Here is a 16737-nt window from a genome sequence, read left to right as displayed (position 1 = left end):
CTCTTTGCCACATGGTTTAGGACTTGTGTGTCAGGAGGTATGGGTTGCATATCTTGGATTAATGGGCTTTGAGGTAGTTCTCCATTTCCTGGTGTATGTAGTATGCCCAGTCCTCCTCCTTATCTTCATGGACTTTTGCAGTACCCTATTGTAGCAATCCACTGGCTTCATCGCCATGATTAAAGACATTACCTTGCATGCCTTCTCTGTGGCCTTAGATTTGATGTTCTCATATTCAGTTCCATTGGAATTATAGGATCTCTTCTTCTCAGCATAGCATCCAAGGGCATCTTGTCAAAGGCATGGGCATGTATCTTCACTGATGGTGGGAGCTGCAAAGCTTCACGGATTAGATCTTCCATGATCAAGACCTACTCTGTTGTGCCATCGCCCTTCATTACTATACCCCACTTGGTAGCTTTGTCATATGTTTTGATGTACTTGGCACAAAGCTCCGTGTCGATATTCTTGGGAAGAATCTATGCCATTCTACCGAGGCCCACCTTCTCCAGTTTATCCTGTACTTCTGCCTCTTCTAGGATTTGGAGGCACTCCGGGCTGTAGTATTGTAGCACCACCTTTCCATGTGCCATATGTACCTCCTTGCTGATGATGGCACCATGGAAGGCTTGGGCATATGAACCTAGGTAATTCATCTTTGATCCCCGTGTTGGCCTCTTCTTCTGACTCACCGGGTGTTGAGATTCAAGCTCGATGTCAGTGTGAGCCAGCTATGCTATGTGCTGGCAGATTAGGTAGGAACATGTGTGATACATAAATGACCGCGTGTCCAGCTGGTCATAGTGTGTGGACATTAGCCAGGGTTAGATGAGTGTGGACACAACTCATAGTGTGTTGTGTGGATTATGGTTTATGGCATTATGCTTTGTATGAGAGTGGAGATGGCTTCCCTCTATGGTTAGGGTTTGCAATATACATTAGGGTTTGCTCCTGTGCGTGTGTCTCCTCCCCCTCTACCGTTCTTTCAACATGGTATCAGAGCCTTGTGCTGTTTATTAGGGTTTATGAGTGAGTGAAGAGAAGAGGGAGAAGAAGCTGTGAAGAGAAGCTGTGAAGCTTGCCATTGGAGCTGTGAAGCTTGGAGCACACCAAATACTATCAGATCTGAGAGCTTGGCCTACCGGGTAAGGTCTTCTAAACATCCTTGAGCAGATTGCAGGTGATACAAGCAAAAACAAAGCAAGTTAGAGCAAATCAAAGCAAAGCAAAATTCTGGTTTTTGAAAGCTTTCCATTAAAGCTTGGAAACATTGATGTATGGTGGAAATACATGTAAATCTGGCAAAGCAAACATGTATCTGACAATGAGAGATGTATTGGCAACTTCTATGCAAGCCCTACTGTGATTTTGGAGCATTTTGGAAGCATTTGGATGTATGAAAATATCTGGTTTTTGAGCTCTCACAAAACAGAGAAAAGGAAGCCAAAAATTGATGAAATTAGAGCATGTATTTGAAAAAAATCCAAGCATTGATGGATTGCACACATACCTAGGTGTGTTGGGGACTAGTATCTATCATCAATTAACCTTACAACCACTCCCAAAGCCTTCAAATGCAGGCGGCGCAGCCAGAACAGAGAAAATAGAGCTGAATTTGATCTTTTTGGAGCGAGGAGGCCAATTAATCATTGGTTGCTTGATACATTTCAAGTTTGCTTTAGCAATTGGTTGCTTTACACTTTGGAGAAGAGGGCTATGTGATTGGATTGATGAAATATGCCTAATTGAGCTGGGAATGAGCTGATTAAACAGGCTATCCACTGGTTGCAGAGAAACAGAGCAATTTTAATTGAGCAATTAATCTTTGGTCTTATACAATTGGACAAATTCCTCTTACATGGAGTTGATGGACACTATTGCTAAGCTAATAAATGCCTGGTTGCTGAATTTGGTCAAATATTGAAGAAATTAGAGCCATTTTCCTACTGGTTTTTCTGGTTTTTCTGGTTTTTCTGGTTTTTCCCAAAACAGAGAAAGGGGTTTTCAAAAATTGATATGTACACATGTCAGATGGTGTTGATACTCTACATTGAGGTTGTTTAGGTGTCAATGCAAGTTGCCCATACTTGATTGCACCATTACATTGTGATTTGGAGTCTTGGAAAGCGCATCAAAGCAGGGTATCCCGGACTGCGTGAGACAGTTCATCTTGGATGCATACAGTTCATCTTGGATGCATACACGTTGATTTTCTACATCAAATTTGGAGTTTGTTGGCTACCTTGGAGTATCTGGAACATTCATTGGAGTGTGGTTGAGATGAGGAAGGCTCATTTACAGATTTGAAGTGTGTGGAAGGTGTATGCATTGAGCAAACATATCGGATAATCCAGTACAGATTATTGGTGAAAAGCTGGATAGGAAGAACTTCCAGGCATGGAAGTACAGGATAAAGAGTTTCTTGAAAGGAAAAGGATTTTGGAATCTCATTACAGGTGCTGAGCCAAAGCTTGAGCTACCTCGACAACCTACACAGCAGCAGCTTATTGCTCATAAGCAATGGTCAGAGAGACCATTGCTCATAAGCAATGGTCAGAGAGAGCATTCAAAGTGCTGCATTATCTGTCTATATGTATTTATGATGCTATGCTCATACACATACAGGATGCTGAGAATCCCAAAGATGCATTGGATACTTTGGTCAAGATGTTTGATACAGATACGAGTGCTCGCAAGTCTCAGTTGCGACAGCAGATACATAATGTGAAAAGGAATAAAAGGAGCATACATGATTATGTGCAAGAAATCAAGAAGTTTGCAGATGCATTGGCCACAATAAATGCCCCCATGCCTGATGATGATTTGGTGGATATTACCTTGCGTGGTCTTGGCAAGGAATACAAATCTTTTGATACATCTATCTCAGTGAGGAGTACAGGTCTACCCGACTTTGATGAGTTGGTTTCACTCTTGTTGGTTGAGGAAATCAAGCTCAATGATTCATTTCTGGATGCATCTACTAGCTATGATGATGGCAGAAATCAGGCCTTCTATTCTTAGAGAGGTTTTAGAGGCACGGGGAGATTCACATCACGTGGATGTGGTGGTAATGGTTGTGGATGGCAGGATAGGTCACCACAGCAGAATTTTCAGCCTTCATATGGTGCTCGAGGTGGTCGTGGATATGCACCTCAGAGAGGCAGAGGTAACCCCCGTGGTAGAGGACGTTGGCAAGGCCAACAAAATTCTATGCAAGATGTGGAATGCCATTATTGTGGCAAATATGGTTGGCTCGCCTCCAAGCTAAGGGTCCAACAACTATCACGGCCCCTCTAACTATGCTTCTGCGTCCTAACTCACTTCCAAATACACTCAACTGCCCACACAAATGTAGCTTAAAACTACCCCAAACACAGTGCTGCACAGCCTCGCGTAGTCCAACAATCAAATCTTAATCTCTCAGTCACCCAGATTCTCTATCTCTCTCTCTCAGGGACTATGACATGTCTAAGTCGTTTCAATTGTGCTGCGTTGCGGTTCCTTTTAATCACACTGCCTCTCACACTTCTGACACAATTTTCCACACACCACTGCTACTCAACTCACTCTCACACAAAACTTATGAAAATCTGAACTTTTATTGATCCAATTCTCTCCCTCTTTCCTTTGAATGCCACTAACATGCACACAATCACACACATTCTTTGCAATCAACCATTATGCCAACAAATCAAACTCTCTCTCTCTCTATCACTAGCAATGAATAAACAAGCAACAAATAGCACCTCTCACCAATCAATTGATAAGCTACTCTCTTTACTTCTCTGTTCACATACACTCTCTCTCACATATTATCATGCAACCACTTTCAAAATAACCACGCTTCGTTTTTTATGTGTGTATGTTTACTTTTGCAATGATTTTAAATGTTTTTATAAGTCAATTTAACAGATTCAAGTGCACTAACCAACTGCAATTGGTTTTGCTGCTAGTCTGTCTTCTTCTACGCTTTTCTCTCGCTTCTTCTCAGGCTCACTTGTTCATTCTCCTTCTCTCCTATCTTCCTCTTCTCACTCTCACAAGCATTCACGTTGCCGGTTGCACTTCCCCTGACTCTCTCTCTTCCTCTCCTTCTTGCACACCTCTCTCTAACTCATCAATGCCAACTTTCTAGTTTTCTACTAACTCCAACCCATGCACACAGGTGACTAACTCAACCTACTCTCTTCTGAATATCACCAAAGAATTGGCGTTCACCCTCTCTCTTCTTCAACTCTGACCAAATAGTTTCTCTCTTTCTATCTCTAGCGCTCCCCAATGAACAGTAACTCGAGCGTTTCCTCCCTTCTCTATCTACGCATACTCCAGCGATTTCCCTCTCTGATTTTGCTACTCGGCTGCCCACGCTATCGGAACTGCGCTTATTCTCTCTCTCTTCCTTGGCTAACCTGCACACAGTAGATCTCTCTGCCCGACTCTCCCTCTTCTCCTCTAACTTACATGCTCCTTCTCCCTCTTCTCATGCGCCTGTGCAGGCCTCCCCCATTGCGGGTCTTCTCCCCCCTCTTCACACTGCTCCCTTCTCTCCTCTGCCGGCTGGTGCATCCGGGTGGCGCCCCCACCTCTCTTCCTTCCTGCTCATCCTCCTCCATCCGCAGTGCTCGCCATGCATTCGGTTCCTCTTCTCCCTTGGCTCCTTCCCCCCTTCACTGGCGGGTCTCACCCCCCGGTTGCTGTCGAGTCTCTGCTGGCTCCTTCTCAACCACCCATACCTTTGCAAATCCCCCTTTATTTTAATTAGAACTTTATTTATGCATGGCCCCCCTAGCCCCGATTCACACCACTCTCACTTCCCCACTGGACACACATCAGCAAGCAATTATACATGCAAATGCATCACACCAAAATCATAACAATCACGCCACAATATGCAATGATTTATGTCTTAATGCAGCTAAGATGACCCATACAGATCCCAAATAGTCTCCAAAAGTTACAAATTTGTGTCAAATCCAAGGGTCTACAATGGTCATATGGCGAGAGATTGTTTCCGCAAACAGAATGATTTGAGAGGGGGTAGAGCACAATGTGGTGGTCCCTCATTATGATGGAAATTATGCACAACATGGTGGAAACTATGCATCAAGCAGTAATGATGGCACTGCAAATCATTTGTTTGCCACCATGAAGCATGTTGTGGGTTCTATGACGACAAATGCTGAGAATGATGACACATGGTATATGGACTCAGGAGCATCAAACCATATGACATATCATGGTTGGTGAATGGTTTGAGCATATGAAGCCTATGGATGTAAAAGGCTATGTGGAGACATGTGATGATACCCAGCATGTCATTACACATGTTGGAAGTGTACCATTGGTCATGCACAATGGTCAAACAAAATCTATGTCAGATGTGTTGTATGTGCCTTCTATCACTAAAAGCTTGGCCTCAGTTGGTCAAATGGTGGAACAGGGATTACAGGTTCGTTTCAACGAGCATGGATGCTTCGTTGAAGATTTCAAACATGGATGTAGAGTGATTGCTAAAGGAAAGAAAGAAGGCAGATTGTTTAAGCTGGATGCTGGAATTCCTAAGCTAAAATCAGCCATGTTCTCCAAAAGTAAAAATGTGGTACACGACATTGATATGTGGCACAAGAGGATTGGACATGTCAATATACAAAGATTAAAGAACATGCAAACAAGAGGCATTGTCAGTGGATTGCCTAGATTCAAATATGATGGACATATGCATATTTGTGAAGCCTGTCAGTTTGGAAAGCAGGCAAGGTTGAGGTTTCCTAGAGAAGGAAATATGAGTAGCAGGCCACTTGAGATCGTACATAGTGATGTATGGGGTCTTGCACAAAACCCATCTATCAAAGGCAGTTTATACTATGTTACATTCATTGATGATTTCAGCAGGATGACATGGATATACTTTCTCAAAGAGAAGAGTGAAGTGTTGGAAAAGTTCATGGATTTCAAAGCTTTTGCAGAAAAGCAGTATGGCTGTTGGATTAAATGTTTGAGGACAGATGGAGGTGGTGAATACACCTCAAAAGCTTTTGAGCATTTCTTGAGGAAGCATGGAATAAGAAGACAATTGACTTGCAGGTATACACCTCAGTAGAATGGTGTGGCTGAGAGAAAGAATAGAGTCATATGTGAAGTGGCTAGGACGATGCTCAATGAAAAGAGCATGCCAGATTACTATTGGGCAGAAGCATGTGCTACTGCAGTATATATATTGAACAAAACACCTACAGCAGCCATTTATGGAAGCATGCCAGAGATGCGGCTTACAGGTTACAGACCAGACATTGGACACCTCAAAGTTTTTGGATGCATAGCTTATGTACATGTGCCTGATGAAAGAAGAAGGAAGTTGGATCCTAAGGCAGAGAAATGTGTATTTGTTGGATATGCACAGGATCAAAAGGCATACAAATGTTATAATCCACAAACTAGACAAGTGGTCATCTCACGAGATGTGGTGTTTGATGAGCTTGCTAGTTGGTACAAAGCAAAAGATGAGGGAGTTATTGAGTCACTTGAGGCTGATGTGCCTGTGAACTTGCCACAAGTAAGTTCTAGTTCTACTACTATGTCTGGGCCAGCAGCAGAAGCTGAGAGTATCAGTGTACGTCCATGGTCAGGACGTTTGAGGCATGAGAGTGTGAGCACTAGGAGTAGTGCTATGGATAAAGGAAAGAAGAAGGTCAAAGGAATTGGAATCACAGGTTATGAGTCATCTACTAGTTCGGAGAGTTTGGATGAGGAGCTTGGCATACCTGTTTTACGCACACCTGGTGCTAGGCAGGATAGATATGTGCCACCACATGCTAGAGTTACAGGTGTACAGAGTGACCCGTAGGCATTGCGGAGATCCCAGAGAGTCAGATATCCAGTTGACAGATTGACATATCGAGATTTTGCTATGCACTATGCATATATGACATCTATGGTGAAGCATGTGGAACCTACATGCTATACAGAGGCTATTGGAGAGCATGTATGGGAGAAAGCAATGGATGTGGAGATGGACACATTGGTCCATAATGATACATGGGACTTGGTTGTATTACCAAAGGACAAGAATGTTATTGGATGTAAATGGGTTTACAAAGTGAAGTGCAAATCTGATGGTTCTATTGAGAGACATAAAGCAAGATTGGTAGCAAAGGGTTATGCACAGACCCAAGGTTTGGACTATGATGAGACGTTTAGTCCAGTGGCTAAGATGGGCACAGTGAGAGCAGTCATTGCTATGGCTGCAGCTAATGGCTGGGAAATGCATCAAATGGATGTCAAAAATGTATTTCTAAATGGAGATTTATAAGAGGAAGTGTACATGGCACAGCCAGAAGGGTATGTACACCCAAGATATCCCACTCACGTATGCAGGTTGAAAAAGGCATTATATGGTCTGAAGCAAGCACCTCGTGCTTGGAGTGATAAGATGAGCAGATATCTTATCTCACTTGGTTTTCAGATTTCTACAGCAGATTCTTCACACTATGTGAAGAAGACAGAGCATGGGATTGTTTTACTCGTCATCTATGTGGATGACTTGATTATCACAGGTGATCATGGTGCAAATGTGATGCATGTCAAGAAAGCTTTGAGTGGGCAATTTGACATGAAAGACCTTGGTGAGTTGAGATACTTTCTTGGAATTGAAGTGGTCAAAGATCATGCAGGTACTTGGTTAGTACAGCGCCAATATGCATTGGATATGTTGGCAAAGTATGGCATGACAGGGTGTAAGCTTATGAGTACACCTTTGGAACAAAATGTGAAGTTGCGGGCTGATTATGGTGAGGAGCTTGATGATCCATCTATGTACAGGAAGATGGTTGGTAGTCTCATATACATGACTATCACACGCCCGGATTTGAGTTATGCTGTGGGGCTAGTAAGCCAGTTTATGCAGAGCCCCAGAAAACCACATTTGGATGCAGTGAGACGCATCATGAGATATGTGAAGACTACAGCACATTATGGTTTACTTTATGAGAGTGGTAAAAGCTTGGACATACATGGCTACACAGATGCTGATTGGGCAGGTAGCGCATATGACAGGAGGTCTACTAGTGGATATGCTTTTACACTTGGAAGTGCCGTGGTGAGTTGGAGTAGCAAGAAGCAACCTACAGTTGCTTTATCTAGTGCAGAGGCTGAATACAGGGGTGCAGCCATTGCTACTTGTGAGGCAGTATGGTTAAAGGGTCTCTTGGCAGATTTATGTGAGCCTATTGATGGCAAAGTTGTCATTCATTGTGACAACATGAGCAGTATACAGTTGGCCAAGAATCCAGTGTTTCATGCAAGTACCAAACACATAGAGGTCCATGATCATTTTGTCAGAGAGAAGGTACTAGATGGTACAGTTGATCTTCAGTATGTGAAGACCGATGAGTAGGTGGCAGAAGTTTGAGTACTTCCGGACTATGTTGGGAGTACATGGGATGAGCTTGAGGGGGAGTGTTGAGAGTCTTGATATCCCAAGCTCATCTACATCTTCATCGGCAGTACATCATGAGCTTGAGAGGGGCTGTTGAGATTCAAGCTCGATGTCAGTGTGAGCCAGCTATGCTATGTGCTGGCAGATTAGGTAGGAACATGTGTGAGACATAAATGACCGTGTGTCCAGCTGGTCATAGTGTGTGGACATTAGCTAGGATTAGATGAGTGTGGACACAACTCATAGTGTGTTGTGTGGATTATGGTTTATGGCATTATGCTTTGTGTGAGAGTGGAGATGGCTTCCCTCTATGGTTAGGGTTTGCAATATACATTAGGGTTTGCTCCTGTGTGTGTGTGTCTCCTCCCCCTCTACCGTTCTTTCAACACTCGGGAGCCTGTAGCACTAGCCTGTGTTATCGCGGGGGTCTCTGCGGCTTTGGGCTCTGAGGTCGACATCTGTCCATGTACGAAAGATAAGTCTCTAGACTTGTGGGGCAAGTACCACTCCCTTTTTATTTTTTGATGAATAGCAAGAATGTTAATCATGATGAGAAGGGTATTACTAGTTTGAGCAATACACAAGGTGTGTTAGTGGAGCGTGAAGGTGCAGGTGCTCAAACCGTGAAAGTGCAGGTCGTGATTGAGGAGTAATCTCATGAGTCAGGGAGAAACCCATGAGTCAAATTTCAGTGAGAATTAATAGCGTGAAAGTTCAAAGCATGGCAAGGATTTCCGTGAGATGGAAATCCGCGAGAGAGTTAATAGTGTGAGGTGGAAATCCATGACAAGGACTTCCGTGAGACGAAAATCCGTGAGAAGGATTTTCGTGAAAGTTAATGGCATCAGAAGGATTTTTTGTGAGACGAAAATCGATGAGAGTTAATAACATGAGGTGGAAATCCATGAGAGACGGAAATCGGTGAGAAGGATTTCAGTCAAAGTTAAAGGCTTGAAAGTTAAAAGCTTGAGAAGGATTTCCGTGAGATGGAAATCCATGGGAAGGATTTCCATGAGACAAAAATCTGTGAGTTTTAATAGCGTGAAACTACAAGTTTTGGTAGTTCCATGAATTTGCAGGTTTTGGGCATTCCGTGAATTTGTAGGTTTTGGGCAGTTCCGTGAAACTGAAGGTTTTAATAGTTACGTATTTATGTTTTGTTTTTTCTCAAATATTTAATGAGACCGCCTAGCGGAGTTTAGTGCATGTTTTAATGAGACCGCCTAGCGGAGTTTAGAGAAAACGTAGAGAAAAACACAGGAAATCGTTTCATGAAAATGCAAATGGTTGTTTAATGTGCAAGACTGAATGAGACATTCAATTGATCATGACCAAAGTTTGAAAAGATAAAAAAGAAAAGAAAAATAAAGAAAAGGGCCCTATCTCCCACCTCAATGCATGAATGTCGATTGGAGTTCAAAGAAGCGAGGACGGATGCGATGCAAGAAGAGCACACGATGGAAGATGGGTTGTGTTGTGCACACAATGCAAAATGACAAAAAAAGGAAATATTTTCGAATTTATGGCGTAGTCGTTAGACTGGGTGGCTGCCTTAATGAAGAATGCCACGTGTCATCTTGCAATTGGCTCGTAAAAAGTGATCGTTTCACGACGTGAAGCATTTTGAGTTCACGGTGTGAACTATTTGGATTATTTCACGGCGTGAACTGTTTTGGATTAGTTCACAGCGTGAACTATTTTGGATTAGTTCACGGCGTGAACTTTTTTAGATCATGAGTGTGCAAGATTGATACCTTCTATTTTTCTTCATGCTCAGTCATTCAAACATGAATATAAAGGAGTGAATGATACCCAGTTTATTACCTTGTATCCATTTTGTGACTAATGGATACCTTCATCGTTTTTTATTGCCATGTGAACCAAGTGAACCAAGGTGACACCTTAGGATGATGTCTGGGTAGGTGTTGTTGCAGGCGTTTAAGTTTCATGTGGGAGTGTTTGATTCTTCCCTCCACCCAACTGAACATTTTTACTACTGAGTCTTGTGGATTGGGGCTTTCATCCGTGTCCATTTGCTGAACTTCTTTTTTTCCCCCTTCAAGGTCTGTGTCCAACTCCTTGATCAAAGTGGTTATTGGTATTGAGTTGTCTTCTTCCTCCACACTAGTGTTTGTGTAGTTTGAGCATTGGTTTTAGTTGGGAGTTGGTTTTGCATACTTTTACTTCCTCTTCCTTTGTATTTAGAGCTGTTTGCAATAGTGGCCAATGGGTGGGTTTTGGCCACCCACACTGTTGTATTGCCTTGGTAGTATCCTTAGGCCAATAGTAAATCCTTTCGGACCCATTGCTTTTGCAACTGCCTTGTGGAGTGTTGTTTTGTTTGGAGTACTACCAACCTCCTTGTGAAGGCCATTTTTGATTTTTGACTCCCTTTTGAACCCTTCTTATTGTTTCCTTATGAACCTCCTTCTCCTCCTTGTGAAGGCCATTTCTGATTTTTTACTCCCTTTTGAACCCTTCTTATTGTTTCCTTATGAACCTCCTTCTCCTCCTTGTGAAGGCCATTTCTGATATTTTACTCCCTTTTGAACCCTTCTTATTGTTTCCTTATGAACCTCCTTCTCCTCCTTGTGTGAAGGCCATTTTTGATTTTTGACTCCCTTTTGAACCCTTCTTATTATTTCCTTATGAACCTCCTTCTCCTCCTTGTGGGGGTGGATTCTAAGTTGAACCTTGGGCACCCATTGCTGTGTTTCCTATGACTTAGGATGCTTTTTGCATAGGGATTGCAAAATTGCTACCTTTTTTGCTTAATGAGTTGATGTCACTGTGCTTGGTGTTGCAATCTCCTCAATCATGGCTTGCTTTCCTGTGTTTGTCAGGCTCCATAAGGGTACGGATATAACATTGTCACCCTCATTCAGCAGTGCAGTCCTCTTCTCCCGTTGGATGTTACTAGGATTATTTCCTCTTCCATGGAACTTGCAGGCATGACAAACACCTTCCCAACCAAGGAATTATTTCTGATGGAAATGTTAATACTTAAAAATCCCTCAGCTTTCATAGTTGTCAAGTGCACACTGCGTACTTATGCATTAGTGGGTTCAAGGTGTACGGTTTATCTAAGTCGACCCATGTCTCATATGAGATCAGGTTATGACGATCCCATATCTATTAATGCAATGCTCGTGGCATGGCATTTAGCCATAGAATGTTCTACCCTAAGTCGTGTGGCTCAGTGTTCACTTCCTCTTCGTCCAGGAGAGTTAAGGAAGCCATGTTCACGTGCAACATTCTGCTCTAGAGAAATTGTTTGGTTTTGGCCTCTACTGGCATAATGACTAGTAAGGAACTAGGCATGACTTTTTACATCATTAAATATTTCATCACTATAATTACCCCATGTAAAAGTACTCTATTAAGAGATTCTTTGCAGTAGTGAAACTATTTGTGCAAGCAAGTGAATAAATATGTCAAGGCGCTTGACCTTTTGAAGAAATATGACCAAATTTCTTGCATTAGATGATGGAGACGAGAGTGCTAGGAGATCTTGCACTTTTGACAGAACAGCCTATATACCTTGTGAAGAAACCAAGTGACCCAAGAACCTTCCCTTAGCCTGGAAAACGAGGCATTTCTCTGGATTTAATTGTCCATCGAGCTAGAATAATCTTTTTAAATCCTTTTTCCACCTTTTGGCAATGTAAAATCCTAATGCTATATATGCAAGAATTATCTATGAAAACTCTTATGTATGACCCAAAGAATGGTTGGAAAACATAATTCATGAACCTTTGAAATGTGGCAGGTGCATTACTAAGACTAAATGGCATGACTCTATATGCAAAACAGCCCCAAGGGGTGATGAATGTAGTCTTCCTTTGGTCCTCTTCTGCTATCCTGATTTGGAAATATCTTGACTATCCATCACAAACAATATATCATTCATGGCCAACCACCTCATTCAAGATTTCATCCTAAAATTGTAAGGGGAAATGATCTCTGTTTGTGCCTGTGTTGAGGGGCTTGTAGTTAACACAAACCCACCACTTCCCATTTATCACCACCACTAGAGATACCCACTCAGAGTTCTCTATTGGATAAATGAATCTAGCCCTCAACAACTTATTGACTTCTTATAACAAAGAATCTCTTTGCACCACACCTAACCTTCTTAACTTTTGAACCACAGGTTTTGCCTCTACCTTAAACTCAATATGATGCTCAATATCCCTTAATCTTATGATTTTTTAATAACCAGCAAATGAAAAGAGTGGCATACCTTTTAAGCATGTTGATGTATGCCTCTTGCTCTTCTGGTGAGATAGGTCTAATGCCAGCATTTACTTCAATCTCTCTTCAGTTTCTGCATCTGTTGTAGTTTCCCTAGCTCCTATTTAGCTTCCCCATCAAATGAACTATCATTATCAGTACTAAATGTTTCTTCCTTGGTCTGCGTGGTTGAGTATTGCCTACTCTGTTCATCTACTCTGGTCTCATATGTCAAATCCACTTCTTTACCCTTGCACATATCATAAGTGATTTTTGGCTAGAAAACCCCTTAGATCTATATGGATTTGGCACCAACATTCCTATTCCCCACCTTTGACCTGCAATCATGGCTATGAGCTAGGGCCTTCCTAGTATAATCGGGTAGCCCTCCTCTTTTCTAGAAATCACATACATGTCAACTTCCACTTCTACTACAAAAACCGTGATTCTCACATCCTTAACTACATGGCAAACACTTTATGCTAGATTTGTTGACCAAAGTCACCTTGAATGTGGAGGATGAGGAATTGACCTCTAAACCTAACCTGTGCATAGTCTTCTCTGACATTACACACATTTCGGCCCCTCCATCTACATACACCCTAGATATCTTGTGACCCTTGACCCAAGCATCTAAAATTGAGACAACATCTTTGTGAGGGTTGGATTTGATTAACTTTATAGATCTAACATGATTTTTCCTTGGGATCCTAGTGCTAGATAGTTTTTCCCATTGCTTCCTCAAAAGGGGTGATGATTCCAAGAGTTGTGGATAAGTAATATTAGGTTTTTTAAAGCTTGAATCAACAGAAAGATTATAAGATTTGAGACCCTTACCCAAAGAAAAGCCTTCCATAGTAATCTTTAGCTTAGTCTTCTTGGCTTTCTTGACTCTCTTACTGCTCTCGCCTTCCTCCCTGTCTTGTCTCTTCTTCTCTCTCATGATCTCCTTTGAATCTTCTATTTTGTCTTCCATATGTTAAGCTCTTGTCCTCTTGATTGCTACAAGCATGGCCTCTAGTTCTTCCATGGGTTCTTCTTCAAGTGTGTCAATTGCTTCAGCAAGCATGGCCTCTAGTTCTTCCATGGGTTCTTATTCAAGCGTGTTGAGGCCTAACACATTGGCCACTCGATTTTCTACTACAAGTGGTGGTTGTGGTGCTAGTGGTATGGGTGGAATCATAGGTGCCTGCGGTGGAGGGGCATCTCTCAAAATTGGTTGAGGGGGTCAACGAACTAGATACATACCACCTTGAGGTCTTCTTAGATATGGGAAGTTATAGATCGCATGGCCTCACTTATTACAATTGTAGGGAAAATGAGCTCTTATGCTTGCCTTCTTGGTCCTCTTCTAGCCTCTAGTGGTGCTTGTGGCCTAGGGTTTTGCATTGAGTTGAGGTTCAAGTTTTCCAACTGCTGGGTTAATTTATGGAGAATCTCATGTTGTGAGGTTTGTACCAGTGGTGGTGCTGCTGCTACTCCTAAGGCCACTTATTCTCCTTGTGCCAAGTTAAGTGTTGGAGCCTCAAAAATGTCTTCCTCCCTCCTTCCCATGTCAAAGTCTAATCTAGGCCTATGTGCTTGATATCTCAACTTCCTATCTTTTTCCCTGGTGGGCCACTCTAAGTTCCTCTTCAAAGTTCATAGTAAATATAGATTCTATCTTCCCCCTTGGAGGAGGAAACAAACCTATCACAAATATATCCCTCTTTAAACAATTTGGTGCTGCTTCCTTCGGTGGAAGAGAGGCACTCCACCTTGTCCACAAATCTTGAAATTTAATCTCAGACCTTCAAAAATCTTGGAGAGACTCTGTTGATGTACGAGCAAATGTTTCCATCCTTCTTTTGGAGTGTCTCATCTTCCATATTGTTGTAAGAATGCTTGACGAAGGATCTCCCATCCATCCTTGCTAGCTTGTGGAAGGTTCCCATACCAAGGTCTAGCTTCCTCTTGTAGAACAAGGGGGAAATCCCTAACCTTACTCCCAGGAATGAGATGGGCCATCTCCAAATCATCGAGGATTTCTAATGCATCTTTATTGGGTTTCCCATCATGGAAAGTTGAAAAGGGGTAGCCATTGATGTAGATTTTTTTGGAAGGATGTAGAAGGACAAGAAGCAAGATGTGAAAGAAAGAAAAATTTCAAGACATTAAGATAAATAGAAACACATCAAATGTGAGCTCATAATTGAGAAGGGATAAAATGAAAGGCACAGTGATGCATTGATTTCTGCCAACCACTCTACTCCAAATAGAAATACAATGTGTTGCTAGAAATTGGATTTGTGGCTTAGAACCACATGAATTGATAGGGTTGGACTAGGTTGATAAGGATGATTCAACCTAATGTAAATTTAGGGAAGTCCATCTTATCAAGATGGGAAAAATTAATACAGCAATTGTAAGCTGAAGGGGCTTGAGAATGCTCCTCAGTGTGGGGACACGATTTTATGAGGGGGGGAAAATTGGATGTACACTATGACTCCCTAAGTGCATGGAATGATAAAAAACATTGGTGCTGAGTGCAAGACTTCCATGGTGTCATTATTCACATCTTGCCACATCATTTGATGAATACATAGTTGATGGATACTCCATGATGTGCAAAGAGAAAAAATAGTACTAGATACTTCATTGTTCTAGGGATTTTATTGGGGAAGAGGCATGTGACCCGGGCTTGAGATGGGGGGGTGGTATTGGGAGCGGGATTTGGTGCTTAAGGGATATTTTGGGGTGTGCCTACGGGGAGGGTTTTGTTGAGATTATGGGATATGAGGTGTGCTTGTGTTGAGAGGGGAAAGAGGGGGGTTTATAGTTCCATAGAGCCATGGGTTAGGGTTAAGCTCCTAACCATGGTTGGGGAGCCATGAAAGGAACCATAGAAGTGGAATTTAGGATGAGTACAAGTGAGCCCACCCAAGCCCTCATGATAGAGCTAAGGGGAGGGTGATGAAGAAGCTAGAGAGAAGGAGTGAAATGTTATCTACAAAGGTTATGCCATACGCATAAAATTGGCTAGACATGAAATTTATACGGGTGGATTTACAAGGCTCTCAAGAGGGGAAAAGTCGATGTGAAGATACCATGCCATATTCATTGCCAAGAGCTCCCTTATGGAAGAGACTCTTGGTTTGTCATTGTGATGTTGCTTCACTTGCTTTTGTTGTTGGAGAGTATTCATGACCTAATCATGCACTAGAGCACGCCATTATTTCATGTATGGGTGTATGGATGCCTCAAATGTATAGGAGTAGTATGCATCATAGTTCATATATATGGGCGGTTGCAAGATGAGGGTACTCACTTTCAATCACTCTCTCTAAAATTGGGACATCCACGCATCTCGGGCAGAGTATCTCGATCGTGATATCGCCATCAATTAAAACACGACATGTGCCTCCCAAGCCTAAAGCGAGATATCTCAAACGAGATACCAACTAATGCCACGCTAGCAAGTCCGTGTTTCTAGTCATCATCCATGTCACCAATATAGGTCACCGCCACCACACTATCTCAATCGAGATATTCATGCCACTCGGATCCACATCAATGCCACAGTGTATCCCCCTAGGCATATTTAACCAGCCCATCTCCACCGTCTAGATATCTCGAACGAGATATTGAAATAAAATCTTGACCATTCATTGAAATACCTCGTTCGAGGTAAAGAGATGCAATCTCCACTGTCCACATATCTCGAAAGAGATATTGAAATAAAATCTCGGCCATTGAAATACCTTGTTCGAGGTATAGAGATGCAATCTCCACCATCCACATATCTCGTTCAAGGTATAGAGATGCAATCTCCACCGTCCACATATCTCGTTCAAGGTATAGAGATGCAATCTCCACCGTCCACATATCTCGTTGGAGATATAGAGATGCAATCTCCACCATCCATTCACGCACATTGGAAGATGTGATCCCAACCGTTTAAATATCTCGATCAAGGTATTAAATGAATCTCGATCGTTAAACATACCTTGATCGTGGTAATGACTTAAAATCTAAGCCATCCATGTACATCGACGAATGAGATACTAATTTCAAATCTCAGCCGCGTCGAT

Source organism: Cibotium barometz, chromosome 63 (assembly GCF_041138505.1).
Source record: "Cibotium barometz isolate CiBa-2024 chromosome 63, ASM4113850v1, whole genome shotgun sequence".
Lineage (NCBI taxonomy): Eukaryota > Viridiplantae > Streptophyta > Polypodiopsida > Cyatheales > Cibotiaceae > Cibotium > Cibotium barometz.
This window is presented reverse-complemented; position numbering follows the sequence as displayed.